Genomic DNA, 14,373 nt, shown 5'->3' with positions numbered 1-14,373 from the left:
GCACCCCCACCTGCATGCCAGGAAGCAGTTTACAGAACACCAGCACCCGGACATCACATTTCTATCTCCTAACAATCTCAGGAGCATGTCAGGGGAGCCAGGCATTTTTTACCAAACCCGCTATGTGCAGACTCAGCCTGCACCCCTGGACCCCAGTAAATGCAAGCAGCTGGTCACAGGGGTGACGCTGACTCGGCTCCATCAACAGAATGTCTCATAAGAGCCCAAGGCAGCATCCTTTTATGCCAGACTTCCACCATCCATCCACTAGGTAGCCACAGACCCCTTGTCGCTACCGAGCCTCTGTCAAGTGGCTTGTTGGGATAGAGGTGTGCTGAAGGCATAATACACACAGGAGTCCAAAGACTTGGTACAAAAAAGAAAGGATGTAAAATATCTCGTTAATAGTTTTCTTAATATTGATTAGCTGTTAAAATGATAACCTTTTGCATATACTGGGCTAAATAAAATATATTACAAAAATTAATTCCACCTGTTTCTCATTGTTAAATGTGACTAACACAAAATGTAAAATTACCTATGTGGCTCACACTGTGTTTCTGTTGGATGGTACTGTTTCAGAGCAACTTGAGATTCAGGCAGGATTCTAAGTGTTCTCAGATATGACTGAGACAGACTTCTCTTGCCTGTCTTGAACATCTCCCTAAAGCTACAATGTACTGGCTCCCAAGTGATACTTTTAATTGGGCTGAACAGTCTTGGTATCCAATAACTCACTGCCAAACTCAAGTATAAACTAAGAAAAAAGGCAGGGTCAGATGTGCATCCAGAAGCTAGACTAAGGGGTGGCACGCCTCTTCCAAAATTTTATGAAATCACTTCTGAGACCCACAGTGGTGGCTTACACCTGTAATCCCAGCACTTTGGGAGACTAAGGCAGATGGATCACTTGAGCCCAGGTGTTTGAGACCAGCCTGGCCAATATGGCAAAATCCCATCTCTAACAAAAACACACCCCAAAAAAAATTAGCCAGGCCTGGTGGCCCATGCCAGTAATGCCAGCTACTGGGGAGGCTGAGGCAGGAGGATCACTTGAACTGAGGAGGCAGAGGTTGCAGTGAGCCAAGATCATGCTACTGGACTCCAGCCTGGGAGACAGAGCGAGACCCTGTATCAAAAACAAAACAATAATGTCATTTATTGTGGTTTAATGCCAGGACTACTCAGGAGGCTTGTCTAATATTAGGCTTATCTTGATTTCTTGATTATACTCCAGCTTGATTCCTTACCATCAATAGAAGACTTCTCCCTTTTAACTGCCCTTCTGTGAAATATGCCCAGCAAGAGCCTGGTGTCCACCTTCTGCCCAACCCCCCCACACACACAGCGCACCCAAACACACACACACACACACACACACACACACACACACACACACACACACTTGCACGCACTGCAAGTGGGGAGGGTTCGGGGAGGAAGGTACAGACAGCACAGATGTGGCCCCTTTCCTATTAAGAAGTCCCTATTCTGCCACTAGGGATCACAAGGCCAGTCTCATTTCTCTATGTAAATGAACTTTTTAGCCACCTCCTCAAAGAAGAAAAGCTGCACAGATGCGGAAGGCCTGTCCAGAGGCACACAATTACAGCCATTTGCATTCCTCCAGCAGCCGGATTAGCACAGGAATGTGCTCTGCAGCTTTGTGGGGGGAAAGGAGTTTAGGAAGAAAGGGACGGGGTGGGGGCTGTATTTCTCCCTGGTCTGTCCATCCAAACCTCTATGATACACTTCCACTTCTGTGAGAGTCAGAAAGTGGAAATAACTCCTGCTCAGCTTCTAAAGAGGGGGTGGTTCAAAAGGCCCAGGGAGAGGGAGCGAGGTGGAAGCAGAGGGAGGAGGAAGAGGAGGGGGAGAGGGGCCGGCCAGAGAGAGGGAGGAGGGGGACTTCGTGTATTAGGGGAACTGCCCCTCCTGGCGCTTTGATCCCCTCCGTCGGTCGCTAGGAGAAACCAACTTTTCTCCTTGGGTTAATCAAAACCAAATTACTCAGGAATGTGGCAGGACAGGTCTGAACTTCCAGGTCCCTTTGTCTTTGAGGATTTAAAATGAAAAAATAAAATTTTGAAAGCAGATGGCAGTGGCCTACTGAATAGGTGAAGCGAAGAGTAGGGGAGAAGTCAAACCACATCTCTCACCCTCCAAAAAGGCACCCGCAAACTTCCTATGCCAATTTCTCGTGAGAGAAGTTATTTTTGTAGGTTACATCCAAAACTCAGAAGAACTGTCTATCTCATCCTCACTGTAGTCCAAATAAAAGACCCTGGCCCAACCCCCCCCCATCAACTATAACTTGTCAAAGTACAAACAGGAAAGAATGCCAGATTTAAGATACACCAGAATGTCACAACCCGATTACTAAAAGCAGAGTCTACACTACCTCAAGAACATACATTTTCCAAACACAAAGTTTAGGAGTCTTTTTCAGTGGAAAGTTCTTCCTTGGAAATACTGGGGTAAGGAGGTATTCAGATATCCAGTTGCTATTCAAATGCATCCATGAAATTCCATGGTCACTGTCAAATTCTGCATCTCTTAAAGCAGTTTTTAGGGAATGGCTGAGAGTGGAGACATGAGATCCCACCGCTCATCTATCAACTAGAAAAAGCAAGGAACCTGCCACCCAGAGCTGTTCTGTTTACTAGGAAAGTCTGCTGGGTGTGCTGCCCAGCCCGGCGACAGTTTCAGTAAGTCAAGAAGCAACAGGAAAAAGCTGACCTCAGAGATGAAAGAAACCTGGGGCTTGGAGCTATATTAAGGCTTCCACACCTCCTCCTGGGCTGAAGGCTCTGGCAGGCTTGTGGCACCGTACAAGGCCGGGGTCTGCACTTCAGGCTCCTGGAAACTCTAGAAAGCAACACCCCGGTATGTGTTATCATTAGGGACAGTAAAAAATGACATAGGCCAAGGTACCCAGGAGCAGAAATATGAACAGCCCTTTGTGCATTATAAAGTGCTGCCATGCTTCACTGCAAAACCTGATCAACCCCTGCACCCCCCACCCACCAAAAAACATAAACAGAGCCCCACCAGTGACGCTCTAGAGCCAGGATTCAAAAGATTAAGTGAGCCCAACACACAGCCATGACTACCAGCTTGCCATAAATTGTTAAACGGCCCCAGGCATATGGTTATCTGGGAAGTTGCATACTAACTTTTAAAATACTCTTCACCTTATCTTTAAGCCCAGTCAAACACACACAGACATCACCAGTCTTAGATCTCGGCCATTAGTACGTATTCCATTCAGACTTTCCAAAACAAGGTCATCCCAGACGGTCCCTCCCCTCTTCCCAGGCACAGCTGTGTACTTTCATCCCCTTGTACACAAAATTAACCTGGAGCATTAGTCTGTGAGGTGTGAGAGTCCACTGAGCCCTCAGAATATTGACCCCCCTCTCTTCCAGGCTCAGTCCAGGATCCTGTCTAGAGCACCTCCCCCATGGACACCGGGGGGAGCTTCCCTAGAGATCAGACACCCGGCCCCTTGTCCTCTGATTCTTAGCTCTGCAGCTGTGCAGCCAAGGCCTTACCTTTCACAGAATAAACACAGAGAAGAAAAAAACTTCCTCCCTGACTCACTTAGAAAATGACCTGACGTCATGACTGCAAAGGACCAGAATCATCTGAGAACTAAGCCATCCAATATGATGGCTACGACCACACGTGGCTCCGGAGCACTGGATACGAGGCGAGTCCTGAGCGCTGAGACGAGAATGTCGTGGTGAAATTGTGGGTTGCTGAAAATATCTGCTTTACACTTAATTCCACCTGTTTCTTTTGACTTTTTATGAATGGCTACTAGAAAATGTACAATTACATATGAGCTTGTACTCTTTCTCTTGGACAACACTCGAGAAGTGAACATGTCACCACGTCAGATGCTAGCACAATATCATGCTCTACCAGGAAAGACTCTTCCTTTTTACTATTATCATTATCACTTTGGGTCAGGATGTCACTCTGTCGCCCAGGCTGGAGTGCAACAGTGCAATCACGGCTTGATGCAGCCTCTACTTCCTGGGCTCAAGCAATCCACCCACCTCAGCCTCCTGAGTAGCTAGGAGTACAGGCATGCACCATCATGCCTGGTTAATTTTTGTATTTTTTTGTAGAGAAGAGGTCTTGCCATGTTGCTAAGGCTGGCCTCAAACCCCTGGGCTCAAGAGATCCTCCTCCTCAGCCTCTTAAGTAGCTGAGACTACAGCGGCATGCCACCAAGCCCAATTAATTTTTTAAAAAAAGTTTGTAGAGACAGGGTCTCCCTCTGTTGCCCACGCAGGTCTCAAACCCCTGAGCTCAAGCAATCCACCCGCCTTGGCCTCCCAAAGTGCTGAGATTACAGGCTTGAGCAACCACGCCAAGCCCAGTTTCCTCATTTTTAAATGCCAAAAAGATCAGCGTAAAATTCAGCAAAGAGCATCATCTGATATCAGGCAGAATCACAAAGGCGGAGGCTGCTCCACTCCTAGGCTGCAGAGAGGGCGTCTAAATAGGGGCAGGGGTGGGAAACCTACCATTGTTTTAGACCAGGAGAAGTAAATGTAACCTCTATTTCAGGGGTTCTCAACTGGAGGCAATTTTGCCTCCCCAAGAGACAGTGGGCAATTCCTGGAAACATTTTTGTTTGTCACCTCAAGGGGAGAAGGTGCTACTGGCATCTAGTGGGGAGATGCCAGGGACACTAAAGGCCTACAATGCATAAGGTGGCCTCTCCCCCAACAAAGAATCGTCCCCAAACACCAACAGGGCCAATACCCAACTAGGAACTGACTCGGCCTGAGGTCCACTCAAGCATATCTCTTATTTTTAAATTTTTAGTAGAGATGGGGTTTCACCGTGTTGCCCAAGCTGGTCTCGAACTCCTGAGCTCAAGCAATCCTCCTGCCTTGGCCTCCCAAACTACTGAGATTACAGACGTGAGCCACCATGCACAACCCAAGCATACTTTTAATACCCAGATGTCCCCGGGGCAGGAGGCCAGAGGGGACATCCCTTTGCAAAATGGTTTCTCTCCAGAGCTCAGAACTGGTCCTAAGTTTGAGCGGTATAAACGATGTGAGAAAATGAAAAAACTAATAATAATTTTAAAACTATCATATCACTTTGTTGCCAGACTGGGGATTGAGTGTCAAGGGCTGATATGTCTGGTCAGCTGTTTTTCAGGGTAGTAGGTAAAAACGGGGTTTATAACTCGAAGCAACATAAGGCAGGCTCTCCTTGCAAGCAACGGTATGCCTCTAATGGAGAGTCTGAACTGGGGGAGTCACTGGCATGCCCAGTTCGCCACACCTGACCACACAGGCTAGGCCTGGGTTCCCATGACAAGCAACGGAGCGGCAAAGGCACTGTGATGGGGCCTGCAGGTACATTAAGGGGCCAGGGCAACGGACAAGCGAGGCCAAGACAGAAAGAGTGTGGTGCTGAATGAGAACAGCCCAGCCAGGCTGGGAAGCCGAGCAGGAGCGGGTAGGGGGGAGGCACATGATAATTAACTCTGCAAGTTGATAGTATTTGCATATAAATGCCTCCACAAATCACTACAAACAAGCCAGGACAAGTCAGGCCTATTAGCATATACATGCCAGCCCGGGAAGGCCTCTCTAGGTGGGTCATTGAGTGGGCTGCTCACTTAGAGGGCTGCCTGCCAGCCTAGGGAGAAGGGACAAACAGGGAGGGCTAGGGAGGATAGGGGACACTGCATCTATTTCAGACCCTTTCACCTCTGAACACAGTTGCAAAGATGTCAAAAGGAGTTGGCTCTATTTCCAGCCCATGGAGAAGCACAGAAGAATTTCTTTGGACCTTTTAGTTTATTTCTTCCAAGGTGGTAAGAAAGGAAAGGTAGCAGAGGCCAGCAGCAGGAAAGAAATGAAAAGGGCGTGGGGATGGGAGCTGCTATCTGGAGAGGCTATTCAGTATTCAAAGTGCCCTGAAGGCCTGCTTCCTATTTCATTTACTTCCCACTACAAATTTAAGGTACACATTATGCCCATCTTACAGATGAAAGAAGTGAGGCCCAGGGAGGTTAAATTACTGGTCCAAAGTCGCACAGTGCGGGCATCCCATGGACGGCCTCAGCAGAGGGTGTAAGGCCCACAGCAAAGAGCAGAGGCCACCTTTCCAAAGAATGGGCTTTTTCGATTCCCCTTTGCTTCTCCCATTCACTGTGAGTCCCCATTTGAAAATGATTTACAAGCAGCGCTCTGGTCCTCAGCCAGGCCCTGCCCTGTTTTATTCTGTAATGATTTCCTACCTTCCACCAACGAGGAAGACCACACCTCCTTCCAGTTAGACATCTGGAAGTCTGCACCAGGATTTCCTCTGTCACCCCATTTTTCCACTGTCTGGACAATTTTTATAGTTTCACCAGCAAGGGCAAAATACACTGACAGTCCTTTCCCAAAAGGCATAAACGTTCTCTGCTTTCCCCAAATAAACCTCAGGATTTTGTATCTGCTGAAGGAAAAACCAGCTTCGACTTCCTCCATTAAAAAAGGGTGTGAAGCCGGGCGCGGTGGCTCAAGCCTGTAATCCCAGCACTTTGGGAGGCCGAGGCGGGTGGATCACGAGGTCAAGAGATCGAGACCATCCTGGTCAACATGGTGAAACCCCGTCTCTACTAAAAAAAATACAAAACATTAGCTGGGCATGGTGGTGCGTGCCTGTAATCCCAGCTACTCAGGAGGCTGAGGCAGGAGAATTGCCTGAACCCAGGAGGCGGAGGTTGCGGTGAGCCGAGATCGCGCCATTGCACTCCAGCTTGGGTAACAAGAGCGAAACTCCGTCTCAAAAAAAAAAAAAAAGAAAAAAGGGTGTGCAGGGGTAAGGGGACCCTACTATTGTCATTTCTGCCATTCTTTACTTAAACGACATGTTTAAAGAGGGTAAAATACTATCTTATGAAAAACCAACCAACACGAGCCCATATAACACACATTCATACAGTCAAGTACACAGACTAAAAGTCTTCATCAATGCCCATCTCAATTATGTATCAAATAAAAATAAGGGGACACTATTCAAGACTCTGTCGGGACACAGATGGTATTTAAAAGCAATCACCTGAGTAGTGACACCAACCTCCTGCCATGCACACTGAAATCCATGGGCCCCTTCTAGTTTCTAGAAGCTGACCTGACACTTTAACCTTGATGCAGATAGGTCACAGAGAAACAGCAGAGCTATCACAAGGGAAGCAGAAACCACTCCCCCAAGCAGCCAAATGCACATCGAGAACCAAAGCCTTGAGCCAAAGAGCATTTTAGGAAGCAGGGCCTGAAATGGTGGAAGAGGTTTGCATTGTTTCTTGAGGAGTTAAGAATAATTGTTGAAAAAAACAGAAAAGTTGGGAGGTGGAGAAGAAAGGCACACGTGTGATCTCCAGCAACAACTGCCACAGGACAAAGATGCTGAGAAGAGAGAAGTCATCCAAAACAGGCCGCTCCAGAACTGGAAGCATCAGTAGCCGCTCGGCTCATGTCTACACATATGTACTTTTTATCAACTTTCAGGAGTTTAAAGGCTTTTGAAAAGTGCTATTTGGATAACTGAAGGGAGACAGACTTCCATATTTGAACAGGCACTTATATGACTTTTGGGGGGGATGCAGGGCTGAGATCAACTCTCAGATTAAGCCCCTTGGTCTTTCTGCACTCAGCTAAACTGCCTCCTGCCTCTCCACTAAGGAGATTCAAATGAGAAGACAGGCAGGCAACAGCCTCTGAACTGGAATTTTAATACTGAATGCAGAGCCTATGACAGAGATGTACATTAGGGGACCTTTATCCAAAACCCGGCCCAACCGATACACTCAGGAATTTTCTCCAGTCATACTCCGAGATGGAGTCAGGAACAATCAAGAAACAAGCCAGACTGTTCTTTTGCCTCCTCCTTCCTGAAAGAGCCCCCATCAAGAAGCCTACACATGACCTTTCCAGTGTGAAAGCCCCAACCATGCCTAAGCACCCCAAATCGCCCCAAGTCCTGAGCCCTACTCATTCAGTAACACCCTCTCCCCTATACAGAGAACAGGCAGTCACTGACTCCTGCCCTAGAAGCACGGAGATAGGGGTCTCACTCTCAGTTCAAAGATTTGTGGCCAAGTTAACTTTTGGGACAGAGGGTGAAGTCAGCAGCAGATGAAAATTCCACCGCCTTTTCAGAGTCCAGTGGAGCCAGTTCTCCCAGTTCCAGTCCAGGTCCCCCTGCAGATGACTGAAGGTGCTCCATACATTCCTAACTGCTGTCCCAAAAGACCCACTTGAAATTCAACTCAACATCACCAGTTAAGAAAGCCTTTCAGGCCCTCTGTGATCAGCTTCCTCCCAGAAATCAAGCAGAATAGAAAGTGAGAGACAACCTAGCACCAGCCCCTCTTCTCAAGGTGGGCCAGTTTCCTTGCAGGGGAGTTTCAATGGCTTCCTCTCAAACCACCCGCTCCCAAGAGTAGGGGTAGAAGGGCAATACACATGTTTTCCCCGCCTCACTGGAAGCTTTAGACCTGACACTCCAGGGAGGGAAAAGGATGGAAAAATCTTAGAGGCAGCACATGTGTTAATACCAAAGCTCAAAGAATGCACAGCACAACCACCTAAGCCCCATCAAGACACAGAAGGCCAGCTAAGGCCCCCCTGGAAAAGCACACATCAAAACCCCCAGGCAGGAATCCTCGTGTTGATGAGACTGCTGTGGTGACCCTCTGGTGGACAGGGAGAGGTTGTCACCCAAAAGGCAGATAAAGCCCAGCATTTTGCTAAGAGGCCCGGTCTGGGGTTAAAACCAACAAAAGACAAGTCTTGCTCTGAAACAGGGCTGAATCTGCCACCTCGCAAACTTCCTATGTCTCACTCCCTGTTTTTAGTTGAGCCTTTATTCTTGTAAAAGCAAGAAACTCCATGAATGAAGGGTATAGAAGGGCAGAAACATCAAAGAAAAGAAAAATCACCTTTAAATGTTAAAAGCCAAGGTACCTTTCTTGGGCAAGTAACTCTGCAGAGACACACCCGTCACTGCTAGACCACAGCCCGGTCCTCACCCACCTGTTCTCTGGCCCAAAGAATGAAAATCAGAAACATTCCAGTTCTTTCCCTATTTCTGAAGCTTTAGCCCACTGCTACTGCCAGTCAGCACTAAGTTTTGCTCCACACCTCTGTCCCCAGTTTCTGTCCATATAGGAGTCATTTACCCTATTAGCCCCAAGAAGCTAACCCTCCAACATCTAACTGCCACTTTGCACATGTTCAAAGAGATCAATCCAGCAGTCAGCTTTAAATCATAGAGAAAAGCCATCTGACAGTTGTTGATTTTGTAGTGCTTCTCTTTAATCTGGATTTTGAAAGTGGCTCGCCAATGAGCCAAGATTTCTGCCTGGATCTCTCCCTTGCGGCAGTTTGACACAACCGTAGCTTCTGTGTGTTCCTTTCTCAATCTGAGTGGCCTAAGGACACAGGACACTGTGCTTTGGAGAGAACAGGCACCCTTTATGATTTAAACTAGCTCCTGCCAAGGAATTCCCTTGCCTGGATTCTATTAAAACTAGGTTCCCATTTCCCCTGACCACAGTTTTTAACTCAAGCACAGGACAGTGGTTCTGAGCTGTGCTGTGATTTCTAATATTAACCATTACCATCAAGTTCTCATACCAGAGCATTTGGATACCCCTATGAAGTTCACTATAATGGAATCGGCCTTCCTGTTGTGTTTTTACAGTAACGCCCCCATCCTGGTTAATTGCACCAGCCTTGGGAACCAGAACAGGCCAACAGGCCCAAACATCACAGAAATAGGCCAGGCTAACAGCAAGCAATCATTTTAATAACAAATGAAAGTATAAACCACAGCACACACTGTACTTCTTCAGGTTACTGACAGGCATCTTCAGTCCATTAGCTCCATAGTGCGGGCTGAGAGTGAGATGCAGTTTACACAAGTTTCTTCAGGCCAGAATCATTGCTGCCTACCTGCAAATCAAGACTACATCCTCGGAGCTGAGAAGCAGGTGAGTTACTCCTAAAAGGTGAGGTGGTGGGGTAGTGGTGGTGGTTGTTGTTATTGTTGTTTTGAGATGGAGTTTTGCTCTTGTTGCCCAGGCTGGAGTGCAATGATGCGATCTCAGCTCACTGCAACCACCGCCTCGTGGGTTCAAGCAATTCTCCTGCCTCAGCCTCCCAAGTAGCGTAGCTGGGATTACAGGCATGCGCCAACCACACCCAGCTAATTTTGTATTTTTAGTAGAGATGGGGTTTCACCATGTTGGTCAGGCTGGTCTCAAACTCCTGATTTCAGGTGATCCGCTCGCCTCAGCCTCCCAAAGTGCTGGGATTACAGGTGTGTGCCACTGTGCCCAGCCAAAAGGAGAGTTTTATAAAGACAATTCACTTTCTTCCCCTTTAAGTCAGTTCCCTACACTTTTATAAAATGTTGCTTAGTCACTTATTTACTTTTTAAGATGACACTCACTGTTACAACTTAGCAATAAAAGTAATTTCTTAAGTAAGGGTCTGCTCTGGGCCCTCAAGTATTTCCAGACTCTTGCTGATACTGTGTAGGAAAAAGACAAAAAGCTCCACCCCCTGAAAGATACACTAAAAAGTGCACACAGTGACAATGAGGACATGTTTCCTGGATGCTGCTTGTGACCAGAAATGAACAAACTAAACCAAATCATCGCTAGCCCCAGAAAATACTTTTCCAGCAGTCTGTAATTACAGATGTATTCTAATGAACCATCTTTGAGTCACCCAAGATGAGCCAGGCCAGTCCTGGGAGTGTCTAGCAGTCATCATTTAAAGTCAGAATAATAAAAACCGAAATCTCGCTTATTTTAGCTCCTTGCCACTGGGCTGTCCAGTTGGCACTGAGTTGACACAGCAGTGAAATTCAACCTCAGAGCTGCAAGAAGGCAGGCACTTCTCTGTCCTGTTGGGAAGAGTCAGGCAAAGGCCTGCGTAGAGTGCCGTTTTATTTGGGCCTTTTCTACCCTCCCTTAATATTCATTTGTGCAAACAAAAAAATGGAAGGAAAGGAACCAAAATAAAGTGTCAGGTGGTTAGGGAAGCAGCATGGATTATTTTTATTATTATCATCATCATTCTGGAATAGTTAGCAAGCGTTTCTCAATAGTTCCCTGTCCATCAATACTGTTTACAGAAGAAAGGGAAAACAGTAGCTCTATCTCATAGAAAGTGCAGCCATTTCAAACAAACAAAAAAAAAGGGTTGAGAGAGGGAAGTGACCCATGTCATAAAGACAGAAGGTCTCCAAGTCACTTAATTCCTTGTGATTCCGAGAAAGGGCTGTTTTTAAAGTGTAAAAGAGCTCGCTTCTGCATCTGCTCCATGTTGTTAAATAACACTTGTGTAATTAAATAAAAGAGCCAAGTGTGACCCCAGCCCACTCTGAGAGGCACTTTACATGCTTTCTGAAAACTATGCTGGAAACGCCACGCGGACAATCTCCTTAGTCCTGTAATTTAGGCAATGGGGAGAGAAAAAGTTTCTTTTGGCCATCACAGCTATAGACTCTGTGAAAGGGTGCCTTCAGGGTCTCTGCGAAACCGAATGAACACAAATGCAGGTGTGCAAACACCCAGGTATGTACCTCTCTCCAAAGACGCCATTCTTGAAACCCTTCAATTATTTGGAACCGTGGTCTTCTGACTTTCCTCACACCTTACCTTTGCCTTCATTGTTTTTCATGCTGAAGTAACTAGATTCAGAATCTCAGGCTCCCAATGGCTGTTCCGATAACAAGGAGCAGGCTCACATTCCTTGCTGGGGCCTTTCTCGATCAGGTTACCTTGGAAGGTGTGTATTTCCCTACCCAAGGAAGTCCCCACCACAGCACTCAGACGTCCTACTCCAGCCCAGCCTCCTGGAACTTGTGATTTTCAGGGTTTCCCTTGAAACCTAGCCAGAAACCACAGCCATTAACTGAACATGAAGGTTTGACACCTCCTGAATTTAGGAATGAGGGGACTCAAGGCGCCAACTCTACAAACTCACACCTGCTGCTGATGGCAACGAAACAGGTTCCCCAGCTAGGGTGAGCTTTAAATTACACTCCATTTATTTAGGGACTTGTCTCTGAGGATCTCAAAGCATGGAGAGAAATAACATGACGTGTAACTTTCTCACAATGTACCTTCAAGGCTTTGCCCTGATGCATTCCAACAAGCAGGCCCCAGCCTGAAAAGAGGCCTTCCCTCTGCGCCCAGGCAGGGCCATCTATCCTCTCTGGGGTTATTCTGTCAGTGGCTTTTAGGGAGTCTCCCAGGCATGTTAAATGACACAAGTAGAGGGTGGGTGGGAGGGAAGATCCCCCTGGATTCACCTAAGCCGGTTTAGCACACGAGGTACCACTGTGCCAGGCAATTCCCTCTTAGCACAAGCCATGCCTGAGCCACCGTCTTTACCCTCCAGGCCTTCCCTCCAGGCCTTCTCTTAACGTCACACAGGTGTGTCCATTGCAGAAAAGACCATTTTCCAGAAGGTTCGTTTCCCTCCAAGCCTACAATGCTTCTTTTTGTTATTGTTTTTCTGCTACTGACCTAAACATAGGCATTCCTCCTCCTTTAACAGGATAAAAATCTTGACTCTCTCCTTTGCATCAGCTCCCCACCCCGCCCCCGCCCAAGGAAATAAATGCTCTGTCTTTTCTGAGTGCGAAAAAACTAAAATTAGAGGGTGGACAAGATGATCTCCAAAGGTGCCCTCCAGCTCCAAAACTCTGATTCTCCCTTTAATTACTCCGCAAGGGCATTCTTCACATTGTTTCAAACTGACCAGCGACTTCTCCAGGGCTGACAAGTGTGCATTTTTAGGCGGAGGCACCCAAACTTCTAAATGACACCAGTACCACAAGTATTCAGAAGGCAGGAACTCATCCAAAAGCAGATTCAGTTAAGGAGGAAGGAGGGGAGGACAGAGGGAAGGGAAGGGAGGAGGAAGGGAGGGCTTTACTGTGCACCCAACAGAATTTAGGCGCGCTCGCACCCTAGGAAGGTTGCAACTGGAGTCTGGGAGTTCAAGTGCATCCAGCCAGCCCTTCCCCCACACGCCCCAAGAGAATGGGAAGTTCGGCCAAGACTCGCAGCACCTGCCCGGCTCCAGGCCGGCTTCACGGACCGTAGGGAGGCTGCACTCACCTGGCACACCAAGCCTCCGCGCACCTCCGGAGGGAGGCGGCACTCGCAGGTCCGGGGGCCGCGCCGCCTTGCGCAACAACGGGAAATTCCAGTGGCACCCGAGCCCCGAGCTTACCCACCCCCGGCGGCATTCTCCCCACCTCCCGCTGGCCCCAGGACTCCGAGATGGCTCTGGTTAGGAGCAGGGGGCCCGGAGACAGGGGAGGGAAGCTCATGATGGTGGTGGGGCTGGCGGTCGGCCCGTCCCCGCAGGGAGGTCCCCGGGGCGCGGCGGGGATTCACCCACGGGGCGCGGCGCTCGAGTCCGGGTCCCCGGCCTGCCCGCCGCCGCCGCCTCCTCCTCTGCTGCTGCCGCCCGCCCGGAATCGCTTTATGTAAATGAAGCCCAACTCGCAGTTTGCAGCGCGCACCGCCCGGGAAAGGGGGGCGGGCGGGGCGGGGGGCCTTCGGGGATCCACATTACACAGCAACAAAGCGGAAGGTTAATTTGAAACTCACAGCCCCGCTGCCGCTCGGCTCCCCGCGCAAAGCCTGACATCTACAGTTCTGCCGGGCGCAGGCCGGGTTGCTCGGCGGCGACCGCGCCCGCCCGCCCGCCCGCAGTGACCCGGGGACGCACAGGGACGCGCGGGGCCCGGGGGCTCGGCTGCGCTCGCTCCGCTCTCTCGGGGCGCGGGCCTTGGGGCAGGCCAGGGGGTGCCCGCGCCCGCCTAGGGCCAAGAGCCCTCACCGCTCGGCCTGCGCCGCCCCAGGAACCAGCCCCGGCGGGAACAAAGCCCGGGCCCTCCCGGAGGCGCTGACCCCTCGCTCATCAAAGGTCAGGGGCCGGCCTAGAATCTGGCGAGAAGAAAGGGACGCGCCCTCCGCTACTAAAAGGAGCCTGGGGCCTCCGAACCGGAGCCATCGCTCCCTGGGCCCCGTCCACGTCACTGCCAGGCCACTCCGGCGTGGGGACAGAAGCCAATGTGGACAGGAATTTATTGGAAATACACACCCATCCTATTAACTGCTTTACAGAGCACTTCTGTTTTTCAGTTGCAGAAACTTACAAAAACATCCCCCTGCTCTCCGTTGAGAGTTTAAAGAATAGTTTTTGAGGCCAGAGAAAGAGGAGAAGAGACCACTAGATAGAGAGGACGAAAAGAAGTGGGAAGAAAAGGAGCTGCAATTAAAACCTCCAGGCTCCCTAGCCTCACCTCATAAAG

At 49.0% G+C, this 14,373-nt stretch overlaps 1 protein-coding gene across 1 annotated transcript in view; it reads right to left on the bottom strand.

Annotated features, from left to right (window-relative positions):
• Positions 1-13,760, bottom strand: part of ZFHX3 (zinc finger homeobox 3) — a 279,630-nt gene extending 265,870 nt beyond the window's left edge. Inside the window, exon 1 of the mRNA XM_032283837.1 lies at positions 13,169-13,760. The gene's annotated coding sequence lies outside the window, so the exon portion shown is untranslated. The remainder of the gene's footprint in view (positions 1-13,168) is intronic.
• Positions 13,761-14,373: the final 613 nt, after the last annotated feature.

Source organism: Sapajus apella, unplaced genomic scaffold (assembly GCF_009761245.1).
Source record: "Sapajus apella isolate SASKATOON/1434 unplaced genomic scaffold, GSC_monkey_1.0 scaffold15, whole genome shotgun sequence".
Lineage (NCBI taxonomy): Eukaryota > Metazoa > Chordata > Mammalia > Primates > Cebidae > Sapajus > Sapajus apella.
This window is presented reverse-complemented; position numbering and strand designations above follow the sequence as displayed.